The sequence below is a fragment of the Carassius gibelio genome, chromosome A18 (assembly GCF_023724105.1).
Source record: "Carassius gibelio isolate Cgi1373 ecotype wild population from Czech Republic chromosome A18, carGib1.2-hapl.c, whole genome shotgun sequence".
In the NCBI taxonomy this organism is placed as follows: domain Eukaryota; kingdom Metazoa; phylum Chordata; class Actinopteri; order Cypriniformes; family Cyprinidae; genus Carassius; species Carassius gibelio.
In genome coordinates this window covers 25,486,567-25,500,761 of record NC_068388.1, presented here as the reverse complement: position 1 = coordinate 25,500,761, position 14,195 = coordinate 25,486,567, and the positions used below count along the sequence as shown (strand labels likewise).

The 14,195-nt window shown below is 36.4% G+C and overlaps 1 protein-coding gene across 1 annotated transcript in view; it reads left to right on the top strand.

Annotated features, from left to right (window-relative positions):
- The first annotated feature begins 2,109 nt into the window (after positions 1-2,109).
- Positions 2,110-14,195, top strand: part of LOC127933794 (leucine-rich repeat and fibronectin type III domain-containing protein 1-like protein) — a 142,556-nt gene continuing 130,470 nt past the window's right edge. The window contains exon 1 of the mRNA XM_052530775.1: positions 2,110-2,856. The gene's annotated coding sequence lies outside the window, so the exon portion shown is untranslated. The remainder of the gene's footprint in view (positions 2,857-14,195) is intronic.

Genomic DNA, 14,195 nt, shown 5'->3' with positions numbered 1-14,195 from the left:
GGGAACTAATCACGGAAGACAGAAACTGGGTCACTGGGGCAAAAACACTAAATGAGTCCAGGTGTGTGACATTTATGGTGGATAGCAACCAACCATCTTTTTAATGCATTACCGCCACCTTCTGCTCCGGATGGTACCACTCCTTGGCCAGTCACGCAAAAAAATTATTTGATGAAATGATGGCATAGGATGAGGTCGGAGAACAGTTAATCCCGAGGAGTGAGTGGCCGTGGCCGTACCTCGACAAGTACATGACACTGACCGAGATAACAGAGAGAAAATATGTTTTCAGATGCTGCTTTTAAAAATTATCAGGGTCCCCCTTACGAAAGGAAAATATATTTGCCAATATATTTCTTAAAATATATTGTGATATATTGTAATATATTATTTTCCCTTTTTATTTTTAATATTTTATATATTTGAATACATTTAATTATATATTGATGACACATATATTATATAATATATTGCAAAACATACAAATGATTGCCGCTTTCAATATATTGCAATATATTGGAAAAAATAAATATATATAAGAATATATGCCTAATATATTACATGATATTTTCCAATATACTGCAATATATTTTTGTTTCATAAGGGCCAGCCTGGCCATTTTTGTTTTTTTGTACTGTTTGGAGGTCTTGCATTTTGTTCTGCAAAGTCCTACAGTATATTAAGCATGCCCATGCAACAGGTGCATACACTTACCTGTGCACACATTGTTAATTACATGTATTTTGATTGTTTTTGTTGCCAAATTGATAAGGAACACAAAAAAACTATTAAACTAAACAATTACACCTGCCTATCTGTTTGACTGACAGTTTTAAGCACTGAGATAGCATTGACTTGTAATAAAACGTGTTCAACATAAACATGTAATTTAGATGTAGCAAGCTACTGTTGATGTAGCTTAGCTTGCTACATTTCCCAGGGGGGGTAGCTTCAGTGTAGTGAAGCTTCATTTACTGTAGAGTAACTGGTAGCTTAGCTCACTACATTTTCCAAGTAGCTTGCCCAACACTGCAAATAGTATTATTCAAAAATTAATATTTATTAAATAATATTAGTATTAAGTATTTGGAAACAGTGTGTGATAATAATGGTGTCTTCAAGATGACAACAAGAGACTTGTTGATTTTTCTGAGAGAGTCTGCTGTAATTACTTTTATATTGAAAGAGACTGAAACAGGGTTGTAAACAAGGAAGTTCTTTCACTTTCAGCAACAGCTTGTAAGATGCAGCTAACAAATGCACTTATTAGTGCTGTCATCAGAAATCACTCTTAACAGATAACATATAATATGACAAAGATATTGCTTTTCTCAGCGGACATTCAAATGAATGTTTTACTGTGAATATGAGATTGAGCCGAAGAATGAATGCTGTATCAGATGCAGATAATCACACTCGCTCAGTCCATTTCTGTCTCATAATACTCGCCGTAATCCATGGCTGAAGGAAGTAGTCCTGCAGAAAAGAGGGTTTGTAAAGACACTCTGTTGTTCTTCTTATTTACACATCTGTGCCACCTCGTATTGTGTAAATGCAATATCCCACTCCTATATCATTTTTATTGTATTTATTTTTTTACAGGGGATCTATTTTAAACCAGCACAAATAGGCTACAACTACAACAGTATATTGTGTGTGTATATATATATATATATATATATATATATATATATATATATATATATATATATATATATATATATATATGTATGTATGTATGTATATATACAAAAATAGCAGTTAAACAAATCACAGCAAAGGGTCTACAGATAATTTCTTCATATTTTATTCATGAGCACCAGACTTTCAGCATCCCTTCATTAAAGGCCAGGAATGATCATTGACAGCCTGTTTTTCAGATGAAACATCCATTCCGTTCACGTCCTGTATTTGATGCAATTTACACATACCATCATGTGGGGACTTTCTATTGACTTCTGCTGTTTCATACAAATCAAATGATAGTTGCTAAATCCAACCCTCACAGCAACCCGAAGCTTTTGTTGAAACATTATTCAGTATGTTTATTAAGCTGCTCAGTGAAGGCGATTTCAGGTTTTACTATCCTCGTGGGGACATTTGACTCTCTCTCTCTCTCTCTCTCTCTCTCTCTCTCTCTCTCTCTCTCTCTCTCTGAACTCATCTCATGTCTGATTCAACACTAAAGAAGCATCTCAAGAAAATTTGAATTAGTGCAACATGCCAAGATAGCGACTCTCCCGTGTGCAGGTCGGTGGGCAGCGCGAGGCGTGTCTGCGGCGTGGGCTGTGGGAGCGCGTTTCTCCTCACCACTCCCATTTACCGGCGGCTGAACTGCAGAAACACTGCGTCCTCTCCGACAGCGCTTCAGTTACAAGGCACGTCTTCTCTCATCGGAGTGTCTTTTGCCCGAAGGACGGGAATAATTCATCGGTGGGCGGTTACGCATGACTTGGGATAATGTTTGGATATACTGGAACACAGGCGAGGACTTCCAGTGATCGCTTGGATTAGGTGACTTTGATCAATTTGTGCAGAACAACTATGCTTGCGCGTATACGGAGGACTGATTGTCGTTTCAGTACTTCAGTGTGATGTGGATACTTGTCAAGGACATCGCGCGTAATAAATGAGCCGTTCAGGAGAACGACGGCGATGCATCAGAGATCGACAGCAGCCCGGGAAAACACTCTCGTAGCGCTATTGTGATCGCGCCCAGTGGACGCGCGTCTGCTTAGGCGATGGTCTTCGGCTGTCAACTCGTCCGAGAGTTCGTGCGCGCGCTCGGAGGGCTATAGGATCCGTCGGACTCGTGTGAAGAGCAAAGTTAAGCTGAGGCTGAGGTCGAAAAACAAGGTAGGTTTTCCAATCCTTCCATATAAAGGGCGCTGTATGTGGGCGCGCGGGCTAAATGGGGCATTGTCACGCGCAAGACTTTGGTTCAGTGTATCCATGACCTTTTTCAGCGGATAATGGATGAGAGATGTGCTTGATATGTCTTTTATGGGGCCATGCGAGAAAAATGAGAGGCTGTTAGATTGATCACATCGATCTGGTGCTTGTAAGGAAAATAATGTTTCGGTATAAAAGCTCTCTTCACTGTTTAAAATATAAATATTTATTTTATTTTATTTTATTTTTTATAATGAGATTTTCGTTCAGACGATTAGTTTATGAAGTGTTTTCGCTTTAGTTTCCAAATGAATTCTCGTACTATAATGGGAAATAGAAGAGTTTGAAGGGAACGAGCCGTTTTCAGCACCACGGACAGCACCCGTATCTGTTAGATAGGCGAGTAAAGTCTTGGGAAGGATGTGAAATCAATATGCATTTTTTTTTTTTTTTTTTTTTTTTTTTGATTGAGATATTTTAAGAGTATGCGTGGTGGTGTGAGCAGATTGTGTCAGTCTGAAGTTAAATTAAGGTATGCATGCTAATCAGGCATTTGTCAACGTTCGTTGTGCATGTAGAGGTGCTGTGAAAGGTTTAATTAATCGATCTGTCACACTGTACTTTTCTTATCCTGTCTCTCACACCTAGACTAACGCACAAAGAGCGAGCGAGCGAGTGAGAAAAAGAGAGAACGACAGAAAAATGTTCCTGAAGGTCAAATTTGACAGAAATCTAACAATCTCAGGAACTGTGACCCTGAAGTAGCACTGCTTTGCTCTGTTGCCATGTGACAGACAGCGGTGCTGCTGTGCATCCCAATACTGATATTCCTCGCAGCCAAAAATAGACTGGCTGGCAAGTGGAGAATCACCAGTGGTGTCTGCCCTTATTTGATATGAATCACAATGAGATTTCCAAAAATGAACCGATTAGACTTCATTATTGGCAGACTTGTCTTTCTGTGTCCAGTAATTGGTGTGCTACACCTAGTGGATGTCTGATATCCTGTGGAAATGTTTGTAATTACTGCCCTTTTAGTGTCTTGCTTTGTGTCTGTGTGAAGGCGTGAGACTTGGATAACTTTCTCTTTAATCTCTGTCAGAGAACAAACAAAAAGAACAACTAAAGCCAAACACATAGTTATATGTGTAAGCAAATATTCAAGTTCACTAGCTTAATAATAATAATCGTAATAGATAAAATAATAATAACAATAATAACAATACTACTACTACTACTACTACTACTACTACTACTAACAATAATAATAATAATTAAAATATCACATAAGATTTTGAATAATTTAAAGTAAAAGGTGAAATGATATTAGTGTTGGAGTCCTGAACATTATACATACATATATATATATATATATATATTGAATTAAATTTCAAAATTGCTTTATTTGCATGAGTGTAAATGATACTATATTGCCAAAGCTTATTATACATATACAAAAATATTGTAAAAATAATAATGATAATATAACAATAACGATAATAATTGTATATATATATATATATATATATATATATATATATATATATATATATATATATATATATATATATATATATATATATATATATATATATACACATATATATATATATATATATATATATATATATATATATATATATATATATATATATATATATATATATATATATATGTCCAGGACTTTTTGTTGTTGTTGTTGTTGTTGTTACTGTTGTTTGTTTGGTTTGGCAGTCAAGCTTCACAAGGAATCCATCCATACTATTTTATCAAGTGAATGAACATGAACAGGTCATTGAACTTTCGTTTATTCACCACCAGAGGTCATAATCCACAACACAGATTATCACACTACACAGTACACCCTGTACTACATTTCCCATGCTCCATTGCACCAATCACATTCACCTGATAACAATCACACCATGCACCTGAGACCAATCACACACATATACCACATATACACACTGCCGAGTATTGTTCTGCACATATCATTCTCCTAGCGATAGCTGCGATACCAAGCCATTCCGTGTTTATTTTCATAACCTTGTTTTAGTTTATAGTTTTCTTAGTCTTGCTTGAGTTTATAGTTTTCTCAGACTTGTTTCAAGTTCTAGTTCTCATAGTCTTATCTTAGTTTCTAGTTTTCATAGTATAGTCTTTTCCTTGCTCTGCCCTCTTTCTCATGATTTGACCCATTTGCTCTGGGTACTGGATTACCCCTCTTGTCCACACCTCTGGATATTGTTCGCTAATCAAAGAATCATGCTTGCCCTAAGAACATTCTTGTGTCTTGCCCTCTATATACCTGTTTGCCAGTGTTTGACCCATGCCTGTTATGACCACGTCTCTGTTTAATAAATACTCGCACATGGATCAGCATGTCTTACGACTCGTCATCCCCGTTACAAAAATAAATAAACAAATAATTTATGAATAACATAACATTTTATACACACAGTCATTGTAACTGCATTCTGTTACATAACAAAAGTAATTTTAAGGATTAAAGGTCAGGTACAAATAGCTTCTAATGTAGAAATATTCATTTTTTAGAAGTAAATAATAGTGCTTTTAATTTAAATTCATAAAAGGGCTTAATTAAACCATCCACCCACATTTTTTATCTTAGACACATTAGCTTTGTTTGACATCAGAGAAGAAGCTCATCAAATTCTATATTATGCAGACATCCCTTGACACTTTGTTGGACAAAACTTTGCTGGCATCTGCTTGATCATGACTAAGAATTTTTGGTTAAAATATATTTAATCCCATCAAGATCATTTTGTACCAACATGTCAGCACATATTACCATTGATGGCTTGGTTAAGTTTGATCCCCCCCCCCCCACAAAAAAAAAAAAAAGGTTATCATTGAATGTGTGCTTTCTGCACATTTTCAGTGCCGTGGAAAGAGTCTCTCAGCTCTCTGGAAATTAGAGGGTGGGAGTCTATTACTCTGAATCTGGCAACCTTGAGGCAAAGCAAGCCCTCTCTTATGCCTCTGTTCTGCCTGGTGCTGTCCTGCAATCCTGTTTATGCAACCACCCGTACTCTTGGCCTGATTGGTGAATGTGCTGCTGGGTAACTACAGGATCTGGAAGGATGTAGATTTGTTCTTTGGATGTGGGTCAATGACAGTGTGTTGTTGATAGTACACAATTATGCAACTTAGTTGTTAAAAATAATCACAACAAATCGCTCTCCTTGGCACCCATATTTTGTCTAAACATCCCTTAAACATTACCTTAGTCTTATGTCATTGCATGATGTCATTGATGTCTGTTTGTCTTTATTGTTCAATCTCACCTCTCTCATAGTCAGTTACAATCGCTTTTGATTCTTTCATCTCTACCTTTTCCTGAAGTGCAATTATGCTATTAATAGTGTTCAGAGCACACTTTCCATTATTTGATTCTTTGATCATAGTTATCTGCTAATCTTGCATCATTTGGATGTTATTTATATCCCCTCCCACCAAAAAGCAGATGGATGTCAATTGGAATGGTGCTGATTGCTGCTGTTGATTCATTTGACAGTTATTTGAAATTTACTTTATTATTATTATTATTATTATTATTATTATTAAAAGTGATATATTTTTCGTTATAAAAATGCCTCTAGCTACATTTCTGCATAACTCAAAACACACTGACAGTCAATACCGATACTTTTGAATGTTATCGTCACATACAACTTTATATGGATGGGTTTTCTAACACAGTAGGTTTGCTCGCTTGCGCACCCGATACGGTGCTGCACTTGTGAGGTGAAGAGTACGAATCCTGTGAAACTACAGTTTGGCAAAACAGCTCAAACCTGCGTATAAGGATTATAAAAACGCATCAGCGAATGCATTTTTATATCACTTTTCCATTTATGAATACTACTGGGTAATAAAAATGTATTATTACTTGCCTGCACCAACATAATAAAAATGTGTCACAGTTATGTATAGAGCACGCGTTTTAGTGAAACTCACTGGACATTTCACTTTCAAAATGCCACACTGTATTTTTATTTTATTTATTTATTTATTTTTAATTAGACTGGGTTGAATCCGTCACAGACCCAAGTTTAGGGATGTGGAGATCTGTCAGAAAAGTTGAGTTCTGTCTTCAGTTGCTTCTTGAAAGTTGTGCTGGTCTCAACAGTTAAGAAGCCAGATGAACAGAGAGGGTGACGGTTCTGGAAAACAACTTTGTGCCTTGTTGTGAACAACAATGTGCTGCTCGTACAGTGACCAAGCTATTTTATTATTTAAATTTGTATTTACGTTTTATAATAATAATAATAATAATAATAATAATAATAATAATAATAATAATAATAATAATAATAATAGCACGCTACTTAAATTGTTATTAATAGTTAGTTTGCATTTGTCAGTTTGCATTTGCAAGGCCTGGCAGTTTAGTTTTTTTTATTTATTTATTTTTTTTTGTCCTGTCTTTAAATAGGCTTTTTGAGCAAGATGTGCATTTGCAGCCACATTTCTACGAGGCCGTAAATGCATGCATTGAAATATGCATGCAAGCGTTCAAAAGTCAAATACTACCATTGCTGCACAAAGAATGGTACTGTTATATTTTTTTACTTTAGCACTGAAGTAATAATAGTGGTGCTTTTGGCATCCCTGCTATGATATAAATGGTTTCTGGGCATACAGTGAAACGTGCTACTTACAGTCCATCCATCCATTTATTCTCTCCTCTCCTGCTTTAATGTCTTGTTCTTATTCCACAATGTGCCTCTCATCTTGCATTTACTCCGCCTGGGGAGACTCCCCTCCTGTCCTTCTGCTGATCATTTTTTCATGCATCTGCAGTGTAAACAGTGCTCTCTTACTCAGCACTCTGCGAGAGGCTCTGGGAATGGTGAGCACTAATAGCGAATGCCTGTGGGTGGAACACATACTGTGTGTAATGCCAGTGCATCGCAAGTCATGGCAGAAGGAAGGAAGGGTGGTTGTCTTCGAATGTCTGCTCAGCTAAACACCAACCAATTATCTCAATCACTGTTGTGTGAACAGTTCACAGGGTTGGGTGTTGACAAGGAGGCAAAAAATAGAGCACTTCTAACTTCTAACAGTGGAGCATGTGTAAAAGGGGTGGACAATATGTTCTGCATTTAAACATATATGTTTCTTTGTTTTATTTACAAATTCAAAATACTTTAATTTTTAGATGGCAAAATGGTGAAAGTCTTCCAAATTTACATTTCAATGAACAATGCCTTTTTTTTTTACCTAAGAAAAACATAATTTTTACCCATATGTTACAGTACAATATTCATTATTCTACAATTAAATATATATATTTTTTTTCCACTATATGGCAAAGCATCTGATTCCTATACTGTTTTTGTTATACTTAATTTATTTATTTATTTAATGGTTACATTTTATTTTATTTTCTGAAAAAAAAATTACAAAGACATATTTACAGTACAGGTTTGAGAAAGTGTGAATTTCTTTGATTTACAGTATTTTTCTTCTCACAGCAGTTTGCTGCGAGTTTATCGTTGTCCACTTCTGAAATCTGAAAACATAAAGCAAAGCCATGCAAGATTTGCCCACGCTCTAACAAGATATCCTGATTTAGCTCGTTTATTAAAATATAATGACGTGTTTGAAGTTAATGTTCTGAAATCTTCATAAAGAGCAGAAGCAATCATCAAAACATGAATATCTTTATGAGCGTTACTGCATGACTGGACATGATTGGTTCTTGCACAGAAATATTTATTTACCGCCACAGTTTGCTCAGTAGGTATTTAATAATGTAGAGAATTTGTCATATAACGTCTGTTTTATTCATACATCAGATGGAGTTATTACAGAAAACAATGCATTTGTGGGATGAGAGTAGTAAACAAGAAAATGAAAGGTCAATCTTGCTATGCAATTCAAAACAAAAGTGACACAGGCCTAATGGAATATATCTGTTCTCACTGTCGAACATCTCATTTTACTCGCTGCATCAGTGCATCAGCTGTATCTGGTTATGCTCAGTGCGTATACACAGGATTCCTTCACCTACTGTTGACATGAATCATTGTTGAAAATAATGGTGATGTACTTGGCCTGATTGTTGATGACAGAGGGATGTTTATTAATGCATTGTGCTACGGTAAGCGCAGTTGTGTGATAGACAGCTCTATTTGCAGAGACAGTGTGAATCCATCCTCTCATTGTCCATCAAGACAGCGTTTGCTATAAGCTGCTTCAGAAGTGAAGGCAAATGAGCGTTACAGTATAGGATTAAAGATGATTAGGATCAGAATGAGGAGACACGTTGCTCAAGTTTAGGAATAGGAATGTTGTCCCATACTTGTCTAATACAGGCTTCTAATTGCTAAACTAATTGTCTTCCTCTTTATGATGGACCAAATGTTTTCTCTGGGTGAAAGATCTGGACTGCAGGCTTCGTCATTTCAGTACCCGGATCCTCCTATACAGCCATGATGTTGTAATTGATGCAGTATGTGGTCTGGCATTGTCATGATGGAAAATGCAAGGTCTTCCCTGAAAGAAGAGACAACGTCTGGATGGGAGCATATGTTGTTCTAGAACTTGGATATACCTTTCAGCATTGATGGTGCCTTTCCAGATGTGTAAGCTGCTCATTCCACACACACTCATGTAACCCCATACCAAATTCACCATTCACCGTCTAAGAGCCCGAAGATCACTGGCATCCAGTGATACACAGTATGGTTTGACCACTACACACAGAGATTGTTCCAGATTCTCTGAATCTTTGGATGATATTATACACTGTAGATGATTTTAATTTCAAACTCTTTGCATTTTTTCTCTGAGAAACTCCTTTCTGATATTGCTACACTATTTTCCGCCGCAGCATCTTGCTCAGGGACACACTGGTGTCTCACGGTGGATTTGAACCTGGGTCTCCCACACCAGAGGCTTGTGTCTTATCCACTGCACAAACACCACCCCAGAGTTTAAAGTGGCTTGCACCAGGATTCAACCGTGAATGCCCCTATGGGCTTAAAGTGGGCTCTGTAAGGATCTTTAAACTGATACCAATATTTACCCACATTGAATTTTAAAGCCAATATCGGTCAATAATATCCAGCATCCCTAGTTGTCTAAATATGTGTTTTCTGCCCCAAGGGACAGGTGTCTGGGACTGGACTATTATTAGAAGTGTTACGGTAGACCTGCAACCTTTCTGAGAGTCCACTAATCAGCATAATTCAACACAACATAAACTTTGACCTATTTTGATGTTGTTGTTTTTTTTTACATTTTTTGGGAAGTTACATTTTTCATTTTCTGCACGACTAACAAAAATGACTGATGGATTGCTTTGACAAAAGATCTACATGTATGTGATGTTTGTTCTTTGGTGACTAGTGTGACTTGATATGTATTGAGTTACAATTACTCCATCACAACATGCTTGATTAGCCTACATGTAGAGTTACTACAAGTTACTAAAACTTGTACAGTAAGTAATTGCATAACTCAATAGGCCTACATAGATACTTTGCGCCTCTGCCATGCAGGACCCATGTGTTCCCAGTTCAAACCCATGCCCACTTGGACCATAAATATGCCATTCAAGACCCATATATGTGTTCCCAGATCAAACCCATGCCCAATTGGCCCATGCCTGTCCCTTATGGGGCTCATGTAATCAGCTCATATGGGCTTCCTATGTAGGACTCATACTACAAAACCTACATGGGACCCACTGATTTCACCCAGTCAAAGCCCATGCCCACACAGTAACCATGGAACCCGCAGTTAACCCATTTGGGCCCCATATGTCATTGCTGGCTGGGTAGTTATTAGTGTGAATTGGACCCTATATTAAAGTGTTACTGTATTTTCTTGTGAAATGCACTCCAATAATAATTTTTATTAACATTTTTTTTTTTTTACAGTGCAAATATACAGATGATAAAATAAAAGGAGCAAGTAAACCTACTTGAATTTACCAGTAGCATTAATTTACTATTTTATTTCATCCTTCCATTATGTTTGCAACATCTCCATCACTTCAGGGTTTCTGAAGATCTTAAAATGCCTTTAAAAAAAGTCTTAAATCAGAGCAGAGTCTTAAATTCATAAAGGCATGTCATTAAATGTATTTTTGCATCAACAGCCTTAAATCGAGATGTATTGATTTGAAATGCAAAATTAGAAGGTAGCTGGAGGCTTGATTTCTGGAAAACTAAACACAATTAAGTCAGTTTATGCTAAAAACAAAGACAAATGTCTTTCCATAAGGTATGAAAAGGTGGTTCCCTTCATTACAATTAATTTCTCTAAATTAATAGGTACAAACAAGGCTTCTCATCTTGTCATTTTGCTTCTCAGTGTATCTTGATTTAAGAATCTTTAGACATGAGAAAACAAAAACATTCTGATTAAACATCACTTATTTGCAGTGTAATCAGTAGGCACTGTAAAAGTTATTTTCACACACACACAAAACCACACACACACACACACACACACACACATATGCATTTAGATAACATATGCATTGTGTTCCATTTAATTAAATCCTTCAACTTTCTTCACTTGGTCTTAAAACGGTCTTTAAAAAGCCTTAAATGGACCTTCAGAAAACCTGCAGAAAGTGGTCTTAGTCAAAGATGTGCAGCTCATGTGTAATGTTTGTGATGGACTCAGATTCCACCGAGCATGATGTGCCACAATAGCCTCTTCCCGCAGGAAGGTTTGCCGAAAATAGCCGGTCAATCTTCTTCTCGGCATTTGATTACCTCACTTCCTGTGTCAGTGCGGGAAGACGTCCAGTGGCTAACGAATGGTAACTGCTTCCTCTCTTTAGCCTTCTTTACCTGTGACCCAAACAAACTTTCTCCTTCATACAACACATCATCTGCATTTGCTCTTGTCTGTCAGATGTGACTCATATTTACAAATTCATAATCATTCAGCAGAGAGAAATGAGCAGAAAGCATGGGCTTTAAATGAACAGCTGCGGTCATTGTGATGATATTTAGATTATCTACACAGTAACATAGTCTTTTTGTGCTTATATAAGCCAAAAAAAAAAGGTTTAGTTGGGTTGTTGTTGTTTAAAAGGAGCCCAAGAAAATACAGATATCTGATTTATACACAAACTGTAACAGAGCAAACCATTAAACAGAAGTTAGTAATTAGTGTTAAATGGATAGTTTACCTAAAAAACGAAAATGCAATTTTCTTTGATGTTCAGCAGAAGAAAAAGTCAGATTTGGAACAAGTTGAGTGTGACAAAAGTTTTCATTTTTGGTTAAGCTATCCCTTTAAGAATGAGGAAAAGTGCAAGCAGCTTTTTGTGTAGAACTTGAAGTTGGTCTGTGAAATAAAAGAGATCCTGCAAGTATGCCAAGTATTGAAAACAGATTTCCATGAGAGTGAGACGCAGTTACGCTGGATGATTTCTCTGGCTGCTTTACAACCACTGGATTGTTAAAGCTATCAGGCAACACAGATGGTTATTAGGTGACAAGGTAATTTGTATGTGGACATGTGCGGTTAAGTATTAATGTTTGAAGACTAATTAAAAATGCATTGACGAGGGCTTTCATTTACAGATTTCTTACTTGTGTGTGTGTGTGTGTGTGTGTGTGTGTGTTAGATAGACTGATATTGTTTCGGCTCATTACAAGTAGCTAATAATGTGCTTACTGTACATAAAATGCAACTGTCATCATCTTTTGCTGCAGAATCTGCAAAATCTTTGCAAGAATGTAATATAAAGATTGTAAAAAAGAAAAATTTATTTAGCATGTGAAAGTGAATAGCACATAGCAGGGCATTAAGATATAAAATCATACACCCATTTAATTTTCAGATTTAGGTTTTTTTTTTTTTTTTTTTTTTTTTTTTTTTTTTTTGCAGTGAATCATATTTGAAGTATTTAGATTTATCCACCTGTGAGAAAATTTTTAAATCTCTATTTTCGAAAAAAAAAAAAAAAAAAACAACAACACTGTCTCGGTCTGGAAGGAAGGTCAAATCATAGAGAAATGTGTTTTCAGCTGCATCTGGATTGGTGTAGCCTTACTATGTTATTACCTATACTGAGAGAAATATGATTTCTAGTTTGTGCAAATGAAAAACATATTCATATAGTTATTATAGAGATTGCATCGGCTCCTGGTTATTAAAGGAGAGTAAATGCAATTGCTTATGCTGGTGCTCATTCATGACTGCCTTCCTATTTTGAGCATGTACTCAATAGCTATTGCATTAACAAAATTGTTTTGTTTTTTTTACCGCATTTGGGAAGTTTAAATGTTGTATTGTGCTTCAATTTTATTATCATTGTTATTATTTATGATTCAGACTTTGTACTTCTTCTTTTGACATCAGACCATCCACATTCAGAGAAGCAGGAACTCTTTTATCGCTAATACAATGTCCCGACATGACTCGAGGCTTTACAAAAGAAAGATTTCCCACAACATTTCATAAATCATACAAGTCAGCGAGTGCTGAAATCTCTTGTAAGCGGATTGGTCTTGGCAAATGTTTAGTGTCTGCCATGGACTTCTCTGTTACAGACCTAATGAACTCTGGCAACGGAGTAAATCAGTAAAAATCCTGACAGACGCTGCTGTAGGGAATACAACTAATTCGGTTTAGACATTAGCATCAAGGTCGGCCGAACCAAGTCCCTTTCAGTTTAGTTATTTTATCAACCAAAACACACAGATGCAGAATAGAGGATTTTATTTAATCTATTTATTTTAAATGCATTTTTTTTTCTCACCAGTTGTCTCTTTCGCTCTCTCTCTCTGACAGAATATTAACTTAGTGACATCAATTAAATGGTTGACCATGACATTATGGCATGCCAAAATATTGAGAAAGAGCATTTCCTGGCAGACAGGTCTGGCATGGATGACCTTACTTGTGCTGAGCCCCCACTTTAAAAAAATTCAAAGCCCTAAAGGTTCCCTCAAATCTAGAAAAAGACACTCATATACTGTTTAGCCGGTGACAGGAGAGACTAATGGAGCTCTCTTTTTCTCTTTTGTGATGACTCTAACTCCAGGCAGAGAACTTCAGGTGCCTCACTGCAAAAACCACTGCTGTCTGGCCGACTCTCCTTCTTAAAGGAACAGTTCACCCATAAATGAACATTTCTGAAAATCTTATGATGTACTCAGCTCAAGTGAGTTGTCTTTCCAAAGCCATATGCCATCATTTTTACTGCTCCAAGGACAAAAAGCACTGTATAAGCTCTGTAAAAGTAGTCCATACTTCTAGTGCACTATATTACAGGACATTGTGATAAAGACAGTGAAAGG